General features: G+C 35.5%; 1 long non-coding RNA gene across 1 annotated transcript in view; it reads right to left on the bottom strand.

The window, feature by feature from the left end:
* Positions 1-18,054, bottom strand: part of LOC110133270 (uncharacterized) — a 135,487-nt gene extending 117,433 nt beyond the window's left edge. Inside the window, exon 1 of the long non-coding RNA XR_011483781.1 lies at positions 17,994-18,054. This is a non-coding gene — a long non-coding RNA (uncharacterized lncRNA). The remainder of the gene's footprint in view (positions 1-17,993) is intronic.
* Positions 18,055-19,289: the final 1,235 nt, after the last annotated feature.

Here is a 19,289-nt window from a genome sequence, read left to right as displayed (position 1 = left end):
GTATAATTGTTATACATTTTATTTAATATTATTGAGAGCATAAAGAAAACATCTTTAAAGACTGTGCATGGGTTAAAAAGACTACTAAGTCCAAAGTAATGTACAAAAAGTAGAATCGATAATCCCTATTAACATTTTGTTAAACCACTAATCTCCATGAAACATAAAATCAATGTACTTATCTAGCCATGGAAAGAAATCACTTTCAAATGAATGGGAAGGTGGGGTAGGCTTTTTTGCAGTTTTACCAGAAGCAATACCTGGCCATTAATAAGACACAATGCTAAGAATTCTAAACCTGTTTTTCAAAAAGATGCAATAGAGAGGAAGGATGTAGAGTTAACAGACTACTATTTCTATTTAATTTATACAATCACTAATTAGAATAAAAAATCTTTTTATACAAACTTTCCACAATTTCTCTACTCCCCAATTCTTGCCTTATCAAAGCAAACAAACAGAATTACTTGGCCCCAAGAGTGGGGAAAAAAATCTTTATGGTAATACGAATGGCTCTTAGCCACAGTTATTTCAATTTCAACCCTTTTATGCTAAATGGCACTTTCAGGGAAAATAATGATACCTGCAAAAGAGTATAAGGTGAAAGAACTGTTGCTCAGTCAATTCCTATTTAGAAAAAGGTCTTAAAAGGAAACCTTAGTTTAAAACCTAAATGTCATAGACCATTTCTCTTAAGATAAGGTGTCTCAATCATGTATTCTTTTTTCCTATGACTACTTTTAGAGACATAATATCTTCAAACATTGTATTATACAAATAAGAACACCAAAAATGTCTTTATTGATTAGATACTCTGCTCAATGAAAAAAGTTATTTTATCGGAGACGACTGTCAGAGCTAATTTTATTGCTCTCCTAAAGGCTCAATCTGTAATCATGCGCTACACTTCTCCACTCTGAGAACAAAACGAATTAGATGACTGCCTCTCTATTTCAGATTGCGTATTATGCCATTCTAGGAGCTCAGACTGTGGGTCTGAAAGGAACTGACGTTCCGCATGGGGTGCCTTTCCCCGACGATCTTTAGGCTCTCAGGGATAGAGAAATCACTAAGGAGAGAAGGCGTGCAAATCTTCTGTAAGTGTGCGCCTTTTATTTTAAATCTCTTCTGGAAAACTGCTCCCAAATGCAACTTCTGGAGGCAACAATGAAGTCTGTAAAACTTCATGGAAAAGGAATTCCCATATGACACAAATAGCACCTTTCTCTTCTATTCTTGACACAGTAAAAGTATATATTCAACTGGAATTGTTTGGTTGTCTATAGGATGAACTGAGGGGTCTATGTTAACCCAGTGTCTAAATACTTTTGTCAACCCATCTGAAAGTGCGACATGAAATATCTGTTCTTTCTTGGTTAAAATTTTGCCTCTCTAAAAATTGTCAAAATGAAAATAGGACTGAAAGATTAATAAATTAAAATACCCTTTAAAAATTAATATTTGGGGGAGGATCAGCACATTAGTTTACTTTTCAACATGTAACAGAGAAAACAGCTGATAGTAACAACATTTCTGACAAAGGGAGAAAGCACAGAATAAGCCTAAGGATCAGACACCATATAATGAGGACAAGTGTAGGTATTACCCACCAGAAGAGGACACTAGAAAAATAGCAAGGAGAGTTAAGAATGAGAAAAGTTAAAAGAGAAAATGGAAAAGTACAAAAAAGTGGGCTTGCCATACTTTTCTATTTATTTGCATACAAGTGGCCCTACTATTAACTTTCCATTATCTACATGTGAATGATACACTTTAAATATCTTTGACATGTCTTTTGCTTCACTGTGATTAATTTCTTGCACCCAAATATCTTTTAGCTAGTCCCCTAAGGAATTCACACTAGTTTAAACAATTACTTAAAAAATTTAAATGAATTTTAAACCAATCTTAATTTAAATACAAAGATTTAACTGATAACATTTATGTGGTCATAATTGTGATAGTGGATTTGCTAAGCTTCTACTTCTCATATAAGTATAATGCTGTCTCTAATAATCAGCTGATAGTCCTTCTCTGAAGTAAAATGAGGCTTGTTTCTATTTCTGAGTAGAGCCTATCACATTCTCAGAATTCTAAGACCGAGATTCTTCTGTCCCTAAGCCACTAAGTAAGGAAGCTGCACTATTTATTTCAGATCTCTTGGACACAATGGTGAAGTTACACACATAATCTCTGGTCAAATCATTATTGTCCATTAAGCAATCTGTGCATAAGATAACTAATAGCCTTCCTCTTCCACAAATACCAACAGCAAGAGCTTTGTATATTATCTCCATTACTCCTAGAACTCTACCCAGAATATATCTTTACTTTTCAAAAGGGCCTATATTCTATAGAGCCAAACACCAAAATACTAATAATGGAAACTGTTACATGAAATTATAAGCAATTTTTCTTCTTTGTGACTGTGTAAAGTTTCTGATTTTTTTCACAGTGAGAGTATATGATTATAATAAGGAAAAAATACTATATATATGGTTGATTTCAGTCTTTGACAATGAAATTTCTCAAACAAAACTATTACATCTCTGTGAATGCAAATTATATGTTATTAATACTTCTTTCCTAGTCTTAAGCATTTTCTTCTGTGTTCTATTTGCTTGTATAGATGTATCATAGTTTACATGCTCTCTGAGTACACATTCTGGATCTTATTACATAATTATATTCTCCCACAGTGGTTCATAGTCCCTCATATTTGTAAAGTAATTAGTAGCTATTTGAGGAATGAATGATACTTCCAAGAATGCAAAGATTAGAGTTCATGTAGTCATCTGATATACACCAGAACTGTTAAAATGTTCAAATACTTCCATACTGATGGGTAATCCTAGAATGGTAATATAATAAGCAAAAAAAAAGTTAACAGAATTTATAAATTATAAGTTCACTTCATTAATTCAAGCCTATTGTTAGGGTATGTCATAAAAATAGATCCTAAATGAGCCTCCCATACTAGTGACAGATAATAAATATTTGCAACACCCATCTGCTTGACCCACATCGCAGTATGCTACAAGAGTATACTGCATGTTCTTTACGAGACACCTTAAAAGTATCACCAGTTCACAATATTCCTAAATTACATAGTCACTTCTATTTCCAAAATTTTTAGGGTTTTTTTTTTTGTCAGTGCATTACAGTTCTTATGTAAGGAATAAATGCAGTTTTTTGGCATTTATAAGACTAAAATAAAATAATAAAAATAAGTACTCAGAATAAAAAACTACAAAGTAATGATGGTTTCTTAATGTTCTTTTGAATATTATAAATTTGAATTTTATGAATCCGGAGGAAAACAAAGCAGAAACCATGTTAATGAAGAAAAAAGACTGGGAACACCTAATACTATACAAAGTGATAACAGCCTAGAATGTAGAATGTCTTTTGACGCTGAGCACAGACACTGCAAAGAGAAATAAATTTTAATTCTGAAATGAAAAAATGACTTATTTGAACAAAAAAATGTGATTGACTCATTTTCTTAACAAAGTGTTAAATAAAATGATGATCAAATGTGTTATTGTTTATTTTTATCAGAATAGCAATGATGTTAAGCCCATAGTCCCCAAATCAAATCAATAAGGAAAATATGAAAGAGGAGTTTATAGACTGGTAGCCTCTGTTCTATCTATTTTGAATAACTACTATGTGCCAAGTACTGTTCCTAATGTATAATTCCTCATCAGAATCTCAAAACCATCTTACACACACAGACTGGAAAAAAATATAGCACATATATTAAAAGGAGAGCATCCAAAATATATAAAGAACAATTATAAAATCTAGCAACTCGATTTTTTCAACAAACAAAAGCCATGAACAAAATTCACAGAAGATACACAAAGAGTCAATAAGCACATGACATGGTTCTCATCACTGTCAGCCACCAGGCCAATGCCAATTAAAAAGAAAATACAAAAGAATATTATAAATATGGCAGTTCCCTGGTTGCCTAATGGTTAGGATTCTGGGCTTTCACTTCCACAGCCCGAGTTCAATTCCTGATCAGAGAACTGAGATTCTGCAAGACACACAGCACATCCAAAAAAAATCTAAAGAATATTACAAATAATTTTAACATCCTAGAGCATTTAAAATAACTGTAAGTTCAAAAGACATTTTATCAGTGTCAATAAAGCAAATGAAAAATATTAAGAAAAATCTATCATAACACTATCATAACATACCACATTACATTTATAACACTATATACTGTAGATACTAAAAATTATTAAGCATTTTTAGACATGAAATACTTACATAGAACTTAAAAAAATTATTATGGGTGTATCACTACAATCCAGATTTAGGTTTTCATTTGCTATTAAAAAAAATATATCTATTGCAAATATTTTCAAACTGTAGTCAAGGAACTTCTGGGATCTCTGAGATGATTACAGAGGGTCTACAAGGTTAAAATTATTTCCATAATAATGCCCAGATATCATTTACCATTTGTAACTATCACTGTCTCATTTTCATAAAACAGTAATACCTCCCAGCCTTATATATTTAAATAAATATGTATATATGTCTTATAGAAGCATATCCTTGACAAATATAAAAGGATATATACTAGGTTGCTAACAACATATATCAGGATCCTACCTGGTGAGGAAGCGCAGAGGTATAAGGAAGAGGTAGAGGAAAGCTAGCAGAAACAAAAAAATAGCCTAAAAAATAGTTACGATTATATTTAGGTAAAATGATGGGAAAAAATACAAAAGCTTATCAGAAGAAAAAAAGCCAGAGCCCAAACCAATTTTCAAAAGTCATTTCACCTACAGGTTGTCAAACTTTTTTGACTCATGGTAACCTTGTATGTGTTAGTCACTCAGTCATGTCCATCTCTTTGTGATCCCATGGACTGTAGCCCACCAGGCTCCTTTGTCGATGGAATTCTCCAGGCAAGAATACTGGAGTGGGTTGTCACTCCCTTCTCCAGGGGATCTTCCTGACAAAGGGATCAAGCCTAGGTCTCCTGCATTACGGGCAGAGTCTTTACCCACTGAGCCACCAACCTTAGGGCCTGACTAATTTTTTCATGACATTCTTAAGCCAGGAGAAAGTATAAGAGTTCTGTTACATCAAAACAACTATTTATGTCTCAACCACTTAATAGCCATTTGGAAAGACAATTCACATAAATTCAATTTTTTTTATTTTATTCTTAAAGACAGATACTTACTAATGAGATGTGTGTGCCTACAGGTCACTACCCAACTCCTCAGAAGTTGAAAACTCACTCTCACTTCCTACTGGTTACCACTGGTACTTGTTTTATATCAATCACAGTAATCACCAAAACCCAACTTTGCAAAGATATGACCTAATCAAAAGGAATATAGCAGAATTTGAGGTTGAATGAACTATCCTAGAAATAATAATTCACACAGATGTTAAGTATCACTGTGTTCCCCTTGAACATTTAAAATAATCTGCAGTGCCCCTATGAGTGCTCCTCACTTGCCCCAGGGTGTCTCAGTACCTTTAGAAAACAATATATTTAAATCACAGAGTGCTTTTCATTGTTACCTTGGTTAGTTCTGCATTAGACAGCCGTTTGTGGTTAGAAAATTCTATTATTATCAACTAAGAGCTTAAAATAAATTAGCAAATCATCCAGTAGAGCAAAATAGGGTGATTTTTGAAGTCTTTCTGATAATTCATAGATTTGGACAGTTCATACTGCTGCTCTGACATACATGGTTTTTCTCTCCCCATCTTATGAGTTCCCTTTCCCAACTCTGGTTCCTTGAAAAATTTAAAGATGATTCCACATAAAAGCGAAATAATGACCCATGAGAGTTCAGGCACCTGCCATTTTCAGTAGAGGTTCGTGATCATTTAGAACTACCTCACCAGAAAGCACCTAGGGAAGTTGAGACTATATACAATAATATAACCAAGTTCTTAATTGTTTCATCATTGGTGCATAAATGCCAGTTTCCTAATCTCAGCAAATAAATCTGAGCAGTATTCATATAGTACTGACAAGTGGAGAAACTACATGTAGACAGAATATTACTCTTGGCATAGCACAAAAATATCATCAGCTTCAGGCAAAAAATTAAGAAGCAGAAATTACTGTTCTGTATGTCCTTCCACTTAAAAAATAAATACTCTAGAACTTTTAGGAAAGATTTTGAAAGAACTACAGCTGACCTTTGAACAATGAGCTTTCTAGGGACACTAACCCTCATTCCCATGCAGTTGAAAATCCACATATAACTGTAGAGTGTGTCTTCTGTATTCACAGTTCCACATCCATGGAGTCAAACAACTGCAGACTGGATCATGTAGTATTGATAATGACATAAAGGAAGCCTGTAAAACTCAGACTGGAGGTAAAAGAGCAGTTGGAGGTGAGGACACTATCACCAGAGGATGGGGATCAGGAATCTGCAGCTCTTTCTCTTCTTAGAATCTAAAAAGCAGTTTCCAGTTGCCAAAATACATCACACATTTCCAGCCTAATTGAATGCTCAGGCCCACCCTATGAAACTGTGGAACTGATCTGAGAACAAGGAGCCACTTCGATGTACACTGGTCACTCACAGATGATGTGTGAGAGAATGTTCTCACATTACGGATTTAACATCTAGAAACTTGAAATAAAATTGAAAGGAACCTAAGAGACATGGTTTAAACTCTAGCCTTCAAGCACATATAGGTCTTAATTATACATCCTCTGTTCCTGAAGACTTCCTGGAAGTCTTCCTGGGAAGCACCACCCTCCCACATACACCCACATTCCATCACTCATTCCAGTACTTCCTACACTATTATAGACTGGAACCACTATCTCTCTTAACTTAAACTCATTTTCTGTGACACTATCATCCATACAAGGTAAATGTCCGGTTATAAAGTTTCTAGCCAGAGCACAATGACAACAAAGAACCACTTAAAATAGCACCTAGCGCAGCTACCCACAAGGCCTGCAGCCAGCTACTCTAGGATCCAGCCTTGCCCAACTGTGGGCCAGAACTAGCCCTGGATCCCTAGGCCCCACTGTCAGCTGACCTGTAACCCAGTCTTACCCACCTTCTGGGCAACAGCCACCATATGAGGCAGCATCTGGCAGTCAGCTGCCTATCAGTGTACACACAGTTATCAGCCCCACAACAGAAAGGCCTAAGCAGCCGGCAAGAAGGGGCACTCCTAGAGCATATAACTCTGGTGACCAGAGGGGAGTGTGGTACTAAGCTCCACAGGAATTTACATAAGGCCACTATAAGAATGGGATGCATAATCAATCTGACCAACCTAACTGGCAAGACTATCACTCAGATTTGAAGGGAGGATGAAGAGTTTTATAGACAAACAAAAGCTCATTACCACTAATCAACTTTAGAAAAAATGTTAAAGGGGGGAATGTTCCATAAGGGGGAAAAATGTTCCATAAGGGAAAAATGACCACAATTACAAATTTGAAAATTATAAAAGGAAAAATCCCACTGATAAATATATAGTAAAGATAGTAAATCAACCACTTTTAAAGCTAATAGGAGGGATAAAGAACAAAAGTAATATAATCATTTATAAATCATCTATATCCACAATAAGTAGTTAATTGTGTATCCCATAATCCCTTGCATAAGGAATATGCAAAAGAAAAAGATGCAAATTATGTCAAAAGCGTTAAGCACAGTAGGGAAGTAAAAATTCAAAGTTGTGAGAATGTGTTTGAACTTAGGAAATTAACAACTTAAAATAATAATATATACTTACAAATGCTATTGTATATGAACCTCACGGTGACCACAAACAAATATCTATAATAAATGCACACACACAGAAAAAATAAAAGAATTCCAATATAACATAATCCAGTTATCAAATGTAAAGGGGACAGGGAAAAAGAACAGAACAAAGAAAAAACTATTTTAAAAACCTGCAAACAATAAAAATGGCAATAAGTACATACCTATCAATAATTACTTTAAACATAAATGGGCCAAATGCTCCAAGCAAAAAGCATGGAGTGGTGGAATAGACCAAAAACAACAACAAGACCCATCTACATGCTGCCTACAAGAGACTCAGTTCAGCCCTAAAGACACACACGGGCTGAAAGTGAGGGAATGGGGATGGAAACAAAAACAAAGCGGGGGTAGCAACACTTACAAAAGGCAAAACGCTTTAAAACGAAGACGAGAATGAGAGTCAAGGAAGGAATGGTCAAGAGATAAATCCAACAAGAAGATACAACAACTGTATGCAGAAAACTATATGATACTGATGAAAAAAATGGAAGGCTACACTAGCAGGGGGAAAAGATATACTGTGTTCATGGATTAAAAGAATTAATATTATTAGAATGACCATACAACCCAGGGCAATCTATGCATTCAGTGCATTCCCTATCAAAATACCAATGACATTTCTCACAGAACCAGAAAAAATAATTCTAAAATATTTTATGGAACCACAAAAAGGCCATGGGTAGCCCAAAACAATCTTGAGAAAGAATAACAAAGCTAGAGATACCATGTTCCCTGATTTCAAACTATTCTACAAAGCTACAGTTTACTGAAGACTATGGTACTGACACAACAACAGACACACAGATTAACGGAACAAAGCAGAAAGCCCAGAAATGAACCCACACTTTAACGGCAATTAACCTAGAACAAAGGCAGCAAGAAATACAATGGAGAAAAGGCAGCCTCTATTCAATAAATGGTGTTGCGAAAACTGGAAAACTGCATGTGAAAGAATCAAACTGGGCTCCTCTCTCATACCATATATAAAAATAAATTCAAAATGGATTAAAGACCTAAATGTAAGACCCGAAACCATAGAACTTTTGAAAATATACATAGGCAGTATGCTCTTTGACATCAGTCTTAACAATATTTTCTTTTTTGATCTATCTCCTAGACAAAGAAAAGAAAAGCAAAAATAAACAGTGGGAACACATCAAACTAAAAATCTTTTGCATAGAAAAGGAAATAATCAATAAAATGAAAAGCTAGCTAACTGAATGGGAGAAGTTACTTGCAATCAATATAACTCATAAGGTGTCAATATCCAGAATATACAAAGAACTCATACAACTTAACATCAAAAAAAAAAAAAAACCTTGATTTTTTTTAAAAAAGGCAAAGGTCCTGAATAGACATTTTTCCAAAGAAGACATACAGATGACCAACAAAAACCTGAGAAAATGGTCAACATCACTAACCAACAGGGAAATTCAAATTAAAATCACAATGATATGTCACTTCACACCTCTCAAAATGGCTATTGCAAAACAACAACAACAATGACAAATAACAGATGTTAGCAAGGGTGTGAAGAAAGGGGAACTCTCTTGCTTTGTTGATAGGAATGGAAACTGGTACAGCTACTATGGAAACAGCACAGAAGTTTCTCAATAATCAAAAATAGAATTCCCCACAAAACCAGCAATTCCACTTCTGGTTACTTTTTCAAGGAAAACAAAAAAAACTAATTCAAAAAGATATATGCACTGTGTTCACTGCCAAGATATGGAAGCAGCCTCACTGTCCATCAACAGAAAAATAGATAAAAAAAGATGCAGTGTGTACACACACACAGGAATATTACACACCCTACGAAAGAGGATGAAACCACGCCATTTGTGACATGGATGAGTTCAGAGGGATTATATTCAACTGAAATATGTCAGATGTATGATTTCTCTTATATATAGAATCTAAACAACAAAATAAATAAACAAATATAACAAAACAGAAACAAACCCTCAAACGTAGAAAACAAACTGGTAGCATATGGGAAGATGGAGGAAAGGTGGGTCAATAAGAAAAATAGATGAGGGAGATTAAGAGATACAGACTTCCAGTTATAAAATTAGTAAGTCATGAGGAAATAACATATAGCATAGGAAACACAGCCAATAATATGGGAATAACTTTTTGTGGTGATGGACAGTAAGTGGACATATTGTGGGGGTCATTTTTTAATGTATAAAAATATCAAACTACTATGCTGAACACCTGAAATTAATATAACATTGTAAGCCAATTATACTTCAATTAAAACCAAATAAAAGTAAAGATAAGCAGGGAAGGAGACACATAAATGAATGAGTTCATGTGGTAACAGATTAGAAATGGAAACACCAGTATGGTGTATACTAATTCATGTGTGTGTTTATATATATATACAAATACATCAACACAAAGATGTAGCTGTGTGTGTGTGTGTGTGTGTGTGTGTGTGTGTGTGTGTCAGTTCAGTTCAGTCTCTTTGCAACCCCATGGATTGCAGCTCACCAGGCCTCTCTGTCCATTACCAACTCCTGGAAGTTCCTCAAATACACGTCCATTGAGTCGGTGACGCCATCCAGTCATCTCATCCTCTGTTGTCCCCACTTCTCCCACCTTCAATCTTTCCCACCATCAGGGTATTTCCAGTGAGTCAATTCTTTGCATCAGGTGGCCAAATTACTGGAGTTTCAGCTTCAGCATCAGTCCTTCCATTGAATATTCAGGACTGATTTCCTTTAGGATGGACTGGTTGGATCTCCTTGCAGTCCAAAGGACTCTCAAAGTCTTATCCAACACCACAGCTCAAAAGCATCAATTCCTTGGTGCTCAGCTTTCTTTATACTCCAACTCTCACATCCATACATGACTACTGGAAAAACCATTGCTTTGACTAGACAGACCTTTGATGACAAAGTAATGTCTCTGCTATTTAATATACTGTCTAGGTGGGTCATAACTTTTCTTCTAAGGAGCAAGTGTCTTTTAAATTCATGGCTGCTGTCACCATCTGCAGTGATTTTGGAGCACAAAAAAATAAAGTCTCTCACTGTTTCCCCATCTATTTGCCATGAAGTGATGGGGCCAGTTGCCATGATCTTAGGTTTCTGAATGCTGAGTTTTAAACCAACTTTTTCACTCTCCTCTTTCACTTTCATCAAAAGGCTCTTTAATGCGTCTTCACTTTCTGCCATAAGGGTGGTGTCATCTGTATATCTGAGGTTATTGATATTTCTCCTGGCAATCTTGATTCCAGCTTGTGCCTCATCCAGCCCAGCATTTCTCATGATATACTCTGCATATAAGTTAAATAAGCAGGGTGACAATATACAGCCTTGACATACTCCTTTCCCATTTGGAACCAGTCTGTTGTTCCATGTCCAGTTTTAACTGTTGCTTCTTGACCTGCATACAGCTTTCTCAGAAGGCAGGTCAGGTGATCTGGTATTCCCATCTCTTTCACAGTTTATTGTGATCCACACAGTCAAAGGCTTTGGCATAGTCAATAAAGCAGAAGTAGATGTTTTCCTGGAACTCTCTTGTTTTTTTCGATGATCCAACGGATGTTTGCAATTTGATCTGTGGTTCCTCTGCCTTTTCTAAAACCAGCTTGAACATCTGGAAGTTCATGGTTCCTGTACTGTTGAAGCCTGGCTTGGAGAATTTTGAATATTACTTTGCGAGCGTGTGAGATGAGTGCAATTATGCAGTAGTTTGAACATTCCTTGTGACTGGAATGAAAACTGACTTTTTCCAGTCCTGTGGCCACTGCTGAGTTTTCCAGATTTGTTGGCATATTGAGTGCAGCACTTTCACAGAATCATCTTTTAGGATTTGAAATAGCTCAACTGGAATTCCATCACCTCCACTAGCTTTGTTCATAGTGATCCTTCCTAAGGCCCACTTGACTTCATATTTCAGGATGTCTGGTTCTAGGTGAGTGATCACACCATCATGGTTGTCTGGGTCATGAAGATCTTTTTTGTATAGTTCTTCTGTGTATTCTTGCCACATTTTCTTAATATCTTCTACTTCTGTTGTGTATATATATATACATGTTGTATATACATATATGTGTGTGCTATATATCTATATACATATATATGTATAGATATGTATATATACACATAAATATATATACACATATATATCAACAACAAGCCTAAGATCAACAACACTCCAGAATCAAGAAGCATACCTAGTGCCCAGATATTCATTTTTAATGTCATTCTCTAATATAAAATATGAATACAATATTGAATTTATTATTACTTAATATTGGTCCATTGTAACAAACATATCTACAAATGTAAAGTGTTCATTAAGAGGGGAAGCTGGATATGGGTTTATGAAAACTGTACTATTTGCATATTTTTTGGTAAAACTATACCTGTTCGAAACACTAAAGTTAATTTAAAAAATAAAGCAAACATGAAAGTTACTTTAATTTAATAGCACCTTGCACAATAGCCAACATACAACAGGTGCCCAATAAGCATATGTTAGGTAGCTAAGTGAAAAAAAAGGCAAGAGATGATGCTACACAAAATGCTACAAATCATTTCTAACTAGAAATGATTCTAACATCAAGTAAACTGTATTGATAAAAACCTGTTTTAAAACATGTTCTGTAACTTGCTCTTGTTCTGTAACTTATCAAGTTGCATTTTTGTAACTACTGGCAGATCTAGATATGTTGAGACCCAGATACAAGCAAACTACATGAATCACACATGTCATACTTACTGGCATACTTACCATTCCATCATGGTGAATAAATTTAAATTATAAATTATGTTGGCTTTGTTTTTTTAATCACATTGAAACTTAGAAATATCTAGTTCTTAGCACCCAGACAAATAAAACATGTTCCCAAGTTTAGTACCTCTGAATAGTATTTTATTTCTTTGACAAAGCTATGCACTCAGTCACTTTAGTATTCTGTACTTAGTCAAGTTATACATCAAGTGTGAATTTCTTAGATTGCCTATAAATGTGAATTGAAACATATCAAGGCATAGAAAAGCATTTCTCTGAAATTCCTCATCACAATTCCTACAAGCATTTGAAAACTTATTTTCTTTTTTTTGTTTTTTTTTCATTTATTTTTATTAGTTGGAGGCTAATTACTTTACAATATTGTAGTGGTTTTTGCCATACATCGACATGAATCAGCCATGGATTTACATGTGTTCCACTTCCCGATCCCCCCTCCCACCTCCCTCCCCATCCCATCCCTCTGGGTCTTCCCAGTGCACCAGCCCTGAGCACCTGTCTCATTCATCCAATCTGGGCTGGTGATCTGTTTCACCCTCGATAGTATACTTGTTTTGATGCTGTTCTCTCAGATCATCCCACCCTCGCCTTCTCCCACAGAATCCCAAAGTCTGTTCTGTACATCTGTGTCTCTTTTTCTGTTTTGCATATAGGGTTATCATTATCATCTTTTCAAATTCCATATATATGTGTTAGTATACTGTATTGGTCTTTATCTTTCTGGTTTACTTCACTCTGTATAATGGGCTCCAGTTTCATCCATCTCATTAGAACTAATTCAAATGTATTCTTTTTAATGGCTGAGTAATATTCCACAGTGTTTATGTACCACAGCTTTCTTACCATCCATCTGCTGATGGGCATCTAAGTTGCTTCCATGTCCTGGCAATTATGAACAGTGCTGCGATGAACATTGGGGTGCACATGTCTCTTTCAGATCTGGTTTCCTCGGTGTGTATGCCCAGGAGAAAATAATAGCAAATGAAGCAACAGACAAAGGATTAATCTCAAAAATATACAAGCAACTCCTGCAGCTCAATTCCAGAAAAAAAAAAATGACCCAATCAAAAAATGGGCCAAAGAACTAAACAGACATTTCTCCAAAGAAGACATACAGACGGCTAACAAACACATGAAAAGATGCTCAGCATCACTCATTATCAGAGGAATGCAAATCAAAACTACAACAAGGTACCAACCATTACACGCCAGTCGGGATGGCTGCTATCCAAAAGTCTACAAGCAATAAACGCTGGAGAGGGTGTGGAGAAAAGGGAAGCCTCTTACACTGTTGGTGGGAATGCAAACTAGTACAGCCGCTATGGAGAACAGTGTGGAGATTCCTTAAAAAACTGGAAATAGAACTGCCATATGACCCAGCAATCCCACTCCTGGGCATACACACCGAAAACTTATTTTCAACAGTAAAACTTGAAGAAAATGATAGAGTTATCCTACCACCTAGTGGACTGTTAGGGTATAGCGGCTTCAGAGCCAAAAGCACATTTTAAGAATGGGAGGACAGAAAACAGAGAACAGTAGTTGCTCATGCTTTCCCATCACCTCCAGTTATTCTGCCTCTAATTCCACATTTTTACATCTTACCCATTACTCAAAATATAGTTTAAATGCCCTCACCATTATTCATGAGTTATTTTATCACCAAATTATAGACCATCTATAAGTAATTTTACTCTGGGTATTATGCCTATCAACAGATGGGAATACCAGACTATCTTACCTGTCTCCTGAGAAATCTGTATGCTGGTCAAGAAGCAACAGTTAGAACCAGATATGGAACAACAGACTGGTTCTAAATTGGGAAGGGAGTACATCAAGGCTGTATATTGTCACCCTGCTTATTTAATTTATATGCAGAATGCACCATGCGAAATACCAGGCTGGATGAAACACAAGCTGTAGTTAAGATTGCCAGGAGAAATATCAATAACCTCAGATACACAGATGACACCACCCTTATGGCAAAAAGTGAATACGCATTAAAGAGCCTCTTGATGAAAGCAAAAGAGGAGAGTAAAAAAGTTGGCTTAAAACTCAACATTCAAAATACAAAGATTATGGCATCCAGTCACATCACCTCATGACAATAGATGGGGAAACAGTGACAGACTTTTTTTCTTGGGCTCCAAAATCACTGCAGATGGTGACTGCAGCCATGAAATTAAAAGACGTTTGCTCCTTAGAAGAAAAGTTATGACCAACCTAGACAGCATATTAAATAGCAGAGACATTACTTTGCCAACAATGGCCCGTCTAGTCAAAGCTATGGTTTTCTAGTAGTCATGTATGGATGTGAGAGTTGGACTATAAAGAAAGCTGAGCACTGAAGAATTGTTGCTTTTGAACTGTGGTGTTGGAGAAGACTCTTGAGAGTCCCTTGGACTGCAAGAAGATCCAACCAGTCCGTCCTAAAGGAAATCAGTCCTGAATATTCAATGGAAGGACTGATGCTGAAGCTGAAACTCCAGTCTTTGGCCACCTCATGTGAAGAACTGACTCATTGGAAAATACCCTGATGCTGGAAAAGACTGAAGGCAGGAGGGGAAGGCAATGACAGAGGATGAGATGGTTGGATGACATCACCCACTCAATGGACACAAGCTTGAGCAAGCTCTGGGAGTTGGTGATGGACAGGGAAGCCTGGAGTGGTGCAGTCCATGGGGTCGTAAAGAGTCAGAAACAACTAAGCAACTAAGCTGAACTTATTACATCTATTATATATGTATATTTTTTACATCTATTATATTTTTGACCAATTTCTAACTTAAATTTTTTGGTCATCTATCTCTCACTCTTATTTGGAGGCAGAGAATATACAAGCTTATGGACTAGCACAGCAGCATCCTCATAAAATGCAAGTAATAAACATTCATGTGATAAATATTTGTTAAAAGAATAAATACGGATGTGAATGGTATGAGACTCCACAGGGACATATAAGAGAAAATTCAGAAAGCAATTATTCTATATGCAATACAAGAAATTATTTTCATTTGGCTTAAACATAAAGCTGCAATTAATAGTAAAATGTTTAAAATAATATTTTATGACATTTTAGATTTTTGCTAGAAAATAGAATAATTCACAAACAAGTAATTACTGAAAATATGATAGACTGAGGAATTTTCAATCATTTAACAAGATGGCAGATTTTTATAATGTTATATTCATATGCATTTTGGGTTGACTTTAATAATTCTAATGAATAAAACTAATGTCATTCTTTTCAAATGTCCACATCATAGAATCATCTCTAATTGTAAATTAAAATTACAAGATAATGACTAAATGAAAATGTATCTTTGCTCTAAACCTCCATTACACCTTATATGGTTCCTCTTATTTTCCAGCTGGTATTACAAAGTCTTACATTCACTGGAAGTATTTTGAGGATATGTAGACTTCAAGTACTGAAACCGGCTCATGCCTGGTCTCACCAATAGCTTACTACTCAGAAATTTTCAAGCCATTTGTTAAACTGTTGGTAGGCTGAAACTGGTCATGGTAGGAACATTTACACAACAGAAATCAGAAAACAAATCAAGATACTTTAAAAAATTTTAATCAAGTTTAACTTCTCCACATCTCATTTTCTCTACTTGCATTATGTAGTGAGGAGAGACAGAGGAGTTCCTATCACACAAGACTCTTGAAGGATTGAACAAAATAACCCACATAAAAGGCTGTGTCTACTGTCTGGCATATTAGGTATGCTCACCAAATACTATAATCATTCTCCTTACCCCATCACAGTGCCTTGCAAGTAGTATATCCCTCAATCAATACTCAATTGTTAAATGATAAATAAAATAAAGAATTTCAATGGAATATTTTAAGACATGTTAACACTGATAGTAGTCCCAGGTTAAAAACAGAACAGATCATTACAAGGGATATAAGCTCTTTGCTGAAAAATAACCCAGCCTCTTCCTGCTCTAAATAAATTGACAGATTTTTATCTCAAAAATTTCCAGTTATATTCATTTAGATTAAAATTCTAGATATATATACCTACATAAATATAGATCTAGAGAGATATACAAATCTTTGTTTCCTTCTGCATTTTTCGGCCCTTCTGATTCAGTCTAAAGTGCCTTCCTTTCTCCTGTTCTTCTTAGTTTATTTCACAATGCAAAATATATAATTTATGCCTCATTTTGCTTCAGAAAAGGTTTGTTGTAAATAATAGATAATGTGGCTTCATGGTTAGCGAATAAGCTTTTTAAGTTTCTCCAAAAGAAGAAAATGAAGTAGCTTTTTACTAAGTCTCTTTCCCATACTCCTGTTTGATTAGCCAATGGCAGAAAATGGTTTCTTGACTGACCTTTGGGGAAAGACAAAAATTAAGTTTCCAAGTACAAAGCTGAAAACCAAATTATCAATAATTTCAGACACTTTCCAAGAAGGAACATGAGAAATCTCCTTGTCCTTCAAGGTTAACATCACCCTTAAATCTCTTTACCCACCTCATCACAATCCTAATAGGTGTTTCTTTAGATATAAGGTTGTTTCCAATAACTATATTTAAGGATCTGCTGTAGCTTCATTTGCTACTAATAAAACAAAAAAAATGGAAACAACTAATTAGTTGTAACTACTTGGTTGCAAAAACAGACTGGAGTATAATTTACTCCAGATGGCTTGGAATAAAATTCCAGTTGCTCAAATGTAAATTTATTCATATAAAATTGTGTTCCCCTTACTTAGCTATTATTAATTAGCACAGAGATTTTTTAATGGGGGAAAAATAAAATATTGGCTCAGTAATATCACTCAGATGATCATTTGCTCTAGAGAATATACAATTCTGTCCATGATCATTTCTATTTTAAAAATACACAGAGACTGAAACAAATAGCACACCCACAATGCACTGGCTGATGCAAGTGATATGTTAAGTGAAATATTCACTTCAATCCTGGTCTACCCTTACCCAAGAACATTTCAATGACACAGTGTGTGACAGAAGGGGCTTCCTCTAGAAGTAGAAATAGGTGGGTGAGTTAGAAATTAAAATTTCAACTAACTTGCAGGTACCTATAAGATGAAACAATACATTGTATTTGATTCACCTCCTGGTCTGTTTCCAAAGGACACTATCAAACACAATGATTCTTTTTCCCAACAGCTGTCACCACCAAGTCGGCTATAACTTGTATTTTCCCTTTGTGTTTGAATCCAGACTGAGAGCAGATGGCTGGACTCAGTGCCAGGGCAAAGGTAAAATGAGCTGCCTTACCTAAAGAGGTACTGCCAGAGTTCATTAAAGACAAAAGTCCCAGCAACAGACACCTACAAAATCTAGGGTCTAGAAAACACAATCTGAACTTCCTGTATAATTTGCCAAATAAAAACAAAAATCTCACTTTGGGGGAAAACTTAATAAATTTGCTAAGAGGTGAGGATAAGACTCACATATTTCATCTTCAGAGAGAATCGGTTTCTCCTGTCATCAACTCTGTAATTTCCAGTCTCTGTAAAAAAGCAAATTATTATACTCAATGTTCCTATAAGCTGAGCTCATGGGTGAATTCCATGACATAAAATTTCACATTCCAGAGCTAAAACTTTACTAAAGCAAATAGGTTCAAAAAATATTTCACTTTTTTAAAAATTGCAAATTAATATCACAAGGGAAAAGCTAAATGAAAGGTGAAACTTTTCAACCAAGGGGATTAAAGCTAGAATCACCCAGGAAAGGAAATTCAGACCTGCAAGATATAATCAGTCATTTATTAACCACGTAGTGTTTTTATCATATATAACTGGAAGTAGAAGAGTTAGAACAAGAAAGACACTGAAAAAACCCTACTACTATTACAAAGAAAGTTTTATTTCCCATAAAAATAAACTTCTCACCTTCTTTTCTGAAGGTGAAAGGTTCTGGCATTCAAAAGGCCACTTATTTTGCCTCCCCTCAGTGGCACAGGAATAGAGAATTTGGTTGCCTCCATTTACTTAAAATGCCTAAAAGATAAAGACGGTAGAACTAAAAATTGCTCCTGTGGCCCTTCATAAATTGGTGATTTTCCCTACACTCTGATTAGTACCAAGAGATAGAATCCCAACCGTAAATAGATTTATATTATTCAGTCCCTTCTCTCAGCTAACTCAAATCAGTAAAATCATAGTAATAACAGTTGACTGTCACAAGGCAGAGACCTCAGTAGCCTAAAAGGCTATTCTTAGTAGTCAGATTTCAGGACTAGAATATCCAGTAGTGAGATAAAGATTTTTTTTTTGAGGCAAAACAATTAATTAACCTGGCTGTTTTTTCAAAGCCCAAGGACACAGAACTTAGGGGGAAAAAAAAAAACTCTCAAGTTAAATTATGCCACTATCTACAAGAAAGAAAGTGAAAGTGTTAGTCACTGAGTCCTGACTGATTCTTTGTGACCCCATGGACTATAGCCCACCAGTCTCCTCTGTCTTTGGAATTTTCCAAGCAAGAATACTGGAGTTGGTGGCCATTCCCTTCTCCAGGGGATCTTCCTGACTCAGGGATAGAACCTGGGTCTCCTGCATTGCAGGCTGACTCCTTACCATCTGAGCCACCAGGGAAGTTCCTCATTTACAATTACTATACTTTCAAATAAGATAAAATATTGTATATATACAGTATACATAGTATATATTTTTTTAAGTTTCATCATTTATAAACCTTTATTTCCTCCACAGTAGCTGGAAGAAGCAATAGTTAGAACCAGACAT

The sequence above is a fragment of the Odocoileus virginianus genome, chromosome 26, assembly GCF_023699985.2.
Source record: "Odocoileus virginianus isolate 20LAN1187 ecotype Illinois chromosome 26, Ovbor_1.2, whole genome shotgun sequence".
Taxonomy (NCBI): domain Eukaryota; kingdom Metazoa; phylum Chordata; class Mammalia; order Artiodactyla; family Cervidae; genus Odocoileus; species Odocoileus virginianus.
This window is presented reverse-complemented; position numbering and strand designations above follow the sequence as displayed.